Genomic DNA, 6,478 nt, shown 5'->3' on the forward strand with positions numbered 1-6,478 from the left:
TTTCATCTTTATCTAAACTAGGCCTCCCAACCCCTTATATCTACATGATATTGGCTTGTTGGAGAGACCAGGCCAGTTGTCATCAAAAGTGTCTCACTTTAAGGATTTTGTCAGATTGTTTCCTGTTGGTGTCATTTTATTGTCCCTCTGTCCCTATATTTCATATAACTGGAGTCATATCTCAAAGATTGATGAGATTTGAGTTAAAGTGTTTTTAGCAAGAACACAGTAGGAAATCCATGTGGCTACTTCTCACGGTTTCTTCTCATCCCACAGAGCCGTGTGCCACCTTCTACTCCCAGGTAAGCATCTTGGCCATCTGTCTTGTGTCTCCTCTCCTTGCCCAGAGCTGCACACTGTCCCTGTGCCTGCTCTGATGCATCTCGTGGTTGCCTCCATGCCTCTGTGTATACTGTGCTCTATACAAAGGTCATCTGTCTCCTGTAGGCATGCTCCATAGTAGCAGGCACAGTAGACATGGCCCTTGTGTATGAATGGGACCTGGGACTTGCTTCTGGCCAGTAAAATACAGCACAGGTGAAGGAACCTAGCACTGCCCTGAAGAGGTCACGTACAATAGGAGCTTCCATCTGGCCGGCAGATTCTCCCTCTTGCTGACTTTGATGAAGCAAAGTGCCATGTTGGAGAAGTTCATGTGGCAAAGAACTGAGCACAGCCTGCACCAATAGCCAGCAAGGAATAAGCCCCTCAGTTCAACAGCCCTCAAGGCCCTGAAGCCTGACAGGAACCATGAAAGCCTGGAATTGATTCCCTCCCCATCTGAGCCTCAGATGAGACCCCAGCCCTGGCTAACACCTTGATGGCAGCCTCACGAGAGACCACATCACTTAGTTAAGCTGCACAGGGATTCCCTACCCACAGAAACTATGAGATAATAAATGCGTGTTGTTTTAAGTTGAAACATTTTGGGGTGACATATTAAATAGCAATATATAATGACTGCCATCCACATATAGCAATTCCATATTTCAAGTCTAATCGGTCTTCAAGGACCTGCCTAAGCAGTATACTTAGGACCTTAATGATCCGAGTCCCTGTTGATCCTTCTTGTCAGAACCACACAGTTCACGACCTCAGACTAGATCAAGACCATTAATACTGTCCCTCAAACTGAACCATATGTTCTTTGCTGGCAGGAGCCACGTTCAAATGCTTTATCTCCTGCATTCTGAAGCATCATGCTGCATGCATAGGAGGTACTCACTGCACATGTCTTATTTTTTTTTTAATATTTTTTCCTCTCTTTTTCTTTTTTTAAAAATAATTTATTATTTATTTATTTATTTATTGGCTGTGTTGGGTCTTCGTTGCTGCACACGGGCTTTCTCTAGTTGTGGCAAGCGGGGGCTACTCTTCATTGTGGTGTGCGGGCTCCTCATTGCGGTGGCTTCTCTTGTTGTGGAGCACAGGCTCTAGGTGCATGAGCATCAGTAGTTGTGGCACATGGGCTCAGTAGTTGTGGCTCACAGGCTTAGTTGCTCTGCAGCATGTGGGATCTTCCTGGAGCAGGGATCGAACCCGTGTCCCCTGCCTAGGCAGGCAGATTCTTAATCACTGGGCCACCTAGGAAGTCCCTGAACACTTCTTATTAACAACAGTAGCAATTATTTTATTCAACAATTTGTAACAGTGTACACTCACTGTAATCTTGGCTTATCAACTGTTGAGAGCTATATCAGTAGCTATAATCAAACATGTCTATAATAACAAGGGATGTTTGGCCCTGGAAAACAAAACATTGTTATTTCGGATTTCCTTTTAGTTTTTACTTCTTGGGGAAACAATACAAATGGAGTGAGTTAGTGACAACGATGTTTTCCAGATGGTCTCTAGATATGGCAATAAAAGTATAAACAAGAGCCTTTTCTTATTTTTTTCCTGCGGAAACTCTAATAACAAGTTCATTAGTAAACCAACTGACCCTTCCCCACACTCACATTTTCCCCTTAGCTTGGTGTGCCAAGAGCAAGAAGGACTTAAAGAAACCGTGTGTTGGTAAAGGAGGCACTTTAGGGTGCCCATTTCAAGATGGAGTCCTGGGCATAGTATTTCTTCCCTTACAAATCCCATGAAATGGGAAATAACTTACTTTCAAATGACAAATCCATCAGCTTGTTGAAAAACAGCAAAAGGGCTTATCAGGGAATCAAACATTTTGCCTAATCACAAACAATTAGGTGGCAATGGAGATGTTTGTCTCAAAATTGAAGGCCCTAGTTCATTTCTCAAGGGTCTAAACAATGCAGAGATCTGACAGCATGGGTATTTTTCCCTTAGAGAAGCATAGGAGAGAATGAGGTGATTTTGGACTAACCAGAAATTGGAAGGAAAAATAAAGATATCTCATCCTTGCAAGGGTAAGAGATATATGAACCTACATCACCCCCTGAATAAGAACATCCATTGACAGTTATGTAGCTCCCTGCCAGGCCTATCTTCTCCCAGCACACCTTCAGGAAAGGAGATTGATGGGAAGTCCTTAAGGAGACACACAAGAAAGCTCACTCATCTGCCTTCTGTCATTAAAATAAGTGTAACATGCATGAAAGAGAAGCACCAAGATGAGCGAACACAACAGACTTGGAAGAAAACAGAGACAATAAAGAGAGCAGCCTGTTGCTTGACAGCCTGTTGTCAACAAGGCATCAACCACACTTCCATCTATGGTCTCCACATTGCAATAGAGCGAGGAACCACATTCTCAGAATCTCTTTTCCTTGGATGGTTCTGGGACAGTGTCTGCCCATGAAAGACATGTGTAAGAGATTAGGAGGACAGAAGAGGAGAGACCATTATTTAGAGGTGGCAGCTATAACAGAACATGTGAACAGATGGTGAACTCAGAACATCTCCCTGAATTGCTCTACAAAACCACCCATCTCACTTTTGCAGAGTAAAAGTTGGTGGAAGTTTCTGAAGATTTATGAGAATTGCAGCAGCGTCCTGGGAATCTCCTGAGAATCACACACTTTTGGGGAGCCAAGCTAAAAATTTTCATGGCTACTTTCTTTTTTTTTTTTTTAATAAATAAATTTATTTATTTATTTTATTGGCTGTGTTGTGTCTTTTTTGCTGTGCACAGGCTTTCTTTTTAGTTGCAGTGAGTGGGAGCTACTCTTCGTTGTGGTGCACGGGCTCCTCATTGCCATGGATTCTCTTGTCGTGGAGCACAGGCTCTAGGCCTGTGGGCTTCAGCAGTTGCAGCACATAGGCTCAATAGTTGTGGCTCATGGGCTCTAAATCGCAGGCTCAGTAGTTGTGGCGCACAGGCTTAGTTGCTCCGCGGCATGTGGGATCTTCCTGGAGCAGGGATCGAACCCGTGTCCCCTGCATTGGCAGGCAGATTCTCAACCACTGTGCCACCTAGGAAGCCCTCCATGTTCTTTCTTAACGTAGTTCTGGCACTTGGAGCCATGTAATGACATATAAAAAATTTCTTACACAACAGATTTAGTCAAAAGAGCAAGTTATTTCAATTATGTAAATATATGGAAAGAAACCTAAACAAAAATAGGTTTTTCAAATATTCCTTGAAGTTAAATTCAAAACTTCACTCCAAATGTAAGTCACAAATTCTACAAATAGAATATTTTGAAGAGGCCCAAAGGCACCAAATTCACCTGTATTGTCTTTGGGATACTAAGCAAGCAACTTGAATTTGGGGTCCATCATTTTCTGTGTTAAAAAGCTGTTTTGAAAAGCCCTTACCATATTGAATGGATACAGAAGATGTGGCACATATATACAATGGAATATGACTCAGCCATAAAAAAGAACGAAACTGAGTTATTTGTAGTGAGGTGGATGGACCTCGACTCTGTCATACAGAGTGAAGTAAGTCAGAAAAAGAAAAACAAATACTGTATGCTAACGCATATATATGGAATCTAGAGAAATGGTACTGATGAACCTAGTGGCAGGGCAGGAATAGAGATGCAGATGTAGAGAATGGACTTGAGGACACGGTGGGGGGGGAGGGGAAGTTGGGATGTAGTGAGAGAGCAGCATTGACATATATACACTACCAAATGTAAAACAGATAGCTAGTGGGAAACTTCTACTGAGCGCAGGGAGATCAGCTCAATGCTTTGTGAAGACTGAAAGGGGTGGGATAGGGAAGGTGGGAGGGAGGCTCAAGAGGGAGAGGATATGGGGATAGATGTATACATATAGCTGATTCACTTTGCTGTACAGTAGAAACTAACAGAATACTGTGAAGCAATTATACTCCAATAAAGATGAAAAAATTAAAAAAAGAAAAGGAAAGAGGGAGAGTGGAAATATGATATGCCTCACTTTTTAATAGTTATGTGAACCCCTAAATCTTTTTATTAAAAGCCTTACTATCTGGAAAACATACATGACTTTTATTTTATTCCTGAGAAAACCCTGGCCAATGTGAGTTGCAATCATGGTCCTTAGATTCAAGTGCGTACTGCATCAATAAAACAAGAATGGGGTGCTAAGAAGAAGGAAGAACAGATCAAAAGTTGCTAGAACTTCTAAAAATTATATACTAAATACATAAAACTAGGTATGTGCATGATTATTATCACCGGGTTTCATCTGAAGTTTCAAACTATTGATATAAAGTAGATAAAGGTGGAATTATTTGTGGTCTATAAGGTAAAATCAAGGAAATCAGAAATGAGAGGAAACTTAAGACATCAAAATATGAATATATAAATCAAATAAATTGATTAGATTCTTTGAAGAAGAGAATAACGTCAATAGGCAATAAGGGACAATAAAAGAAATAACGTAAGAGCATTTCTTAGAGATGAACAAGTTTTGAGATTTAAAGAATCCACGAAGTATCAAACAGAAAAATTTACAAGACACGCACCTAGGTACCATTTGGAGAAACTCCTAACATCAAGGATAAGAAGGAAATCTTAAAACTTTCAAAGAAGATAAACGGTTTATTTTATGAACGACAGTAATTAGACTGAGGTCTCTATCTAATGCTTCATCTGACACTTGAAGATAAGGAAAGAGTGCGTTCCTTCTCAGGGGAAATTATTTTGAATTCAGACTCCTGTACACAACCAAAATATCGATGAAATTTGAGGGGAGACAAAGACAACATTGGAAAGGTAAGCTTTTTTTTTTCAAGCTCTTTATTGGAAAATAATTGCTTTACACTCTTGTACTAGCTTTTGAGGCACACCAAAGTGAATCAGCTGTATTTATACATATATCCCCATATCCCCTCTCTACCGTGACTCCCTCCTGGGACTCCCTCCTGAAAGGTAAGCTGTTGATTTCAGGCAGCAGGAACCCTGAGGTAGGGCAGAGGTCATATGGGGTTGCTTCAGGGCTTAATGATGGCACTGGAAACCCTGTTCCTGTCTGTCCATCTCTCCATTCCGCTATTTCTAGCATCTGCTTCATTCTGAGACTCGCTTCTGTTAGGGTGTCAAGTTTCCTAATTTACATGCATCAGGAGAGGAAGAGTGGAAACTACTTCCTTCCCTTCAATCTGATGAAACGGACTCGGGCTGTGTGTGCCCTGCACAACATAACACGAGCTGATTCTCTTAAATTAATCCACAAACCGGGAATGGGGATCACTTACCCTCAGTCATGTGGTAGAAGGGGGAGAGGGGCAAACACCTCAGAAGGGTGTTCTTGGAAAGAAAAAAGGAAAACTGGGTACTGGGTTGCAAATAACAATCCCCTTCACACTCTCGTATCCCTCCCAAAAAAATAATTTGAGGATATACTCCATATTCATTGAATGGAAATTTATTCAACAACAAAAAGAAATAAAGTACTGATATATGCTCCAGCATATATGGACCTTGAAAATATTTTGCTGAGCAAAAGAAGCTGTTCTTAAAGACCACATATTGTATTCCATTTATTTAAAATTCTAGAATAGACCAACTCATGGAGACAGAAAGTAGATTAACAGCTGCCTAAGGCTGGGAGGTTTGGGGGGAAATGGGGCTGGGAAATCTTTCTTTTAGGGGAGACAAATGTTTTCAAATTAGATTGTGATGATACTACATTCACAACTCTGAATAAACTAAAAACCACTAAGTGATACACTTTAAATGGGCGAATTGTATGGTGTGCAAATTATATCCTAATAAAGCTATTTTTTAAAAGATTTCAGTGAGGTATTTCCCTCCAACTCAAATTTAACTTCTGGCATATTTACCTCAGAGACCTCTGTGTTCTTTTCTCCGATTTTGTCTGCTTTTTTATCCATATAATTAAAAGAGAGAATTTCAAGGATTCTTAAAAGTCACATGCTGGAAAGAAAGCATTGTTAGCTTTGCATGATGGCAGTGTTTAAACTGATCTTTGTTTTCTACTTTTCACCCTTTTTTTGATTATACAAGCTTTTTACAATGAACGTTTGTTACTTTAAACACATTTATATTTTTCTTATTAATAAGACTTTCTCATGGCAACTGTTTTGTATTTAACTTCAATTTCCAAATAAAAA

Source organism: Hippopotamus amphibius, chromosome 2 (assembly GCF_030028045.1).
Source record: "Hippopotamus amphibius kiboko isolate mHipAmp2 chromosome 2, mHipAmp2.hap2, whole genome shotgun sequence".
In the NCBI taxonomy this organism is placed as follows: domain Eukaryota; kingdom Metazoa; phylum Chordata; class Mammalia; order Artiodactyla; family Hippopotamidae; genus Hippopotamus; species Hippopotamus amphibius.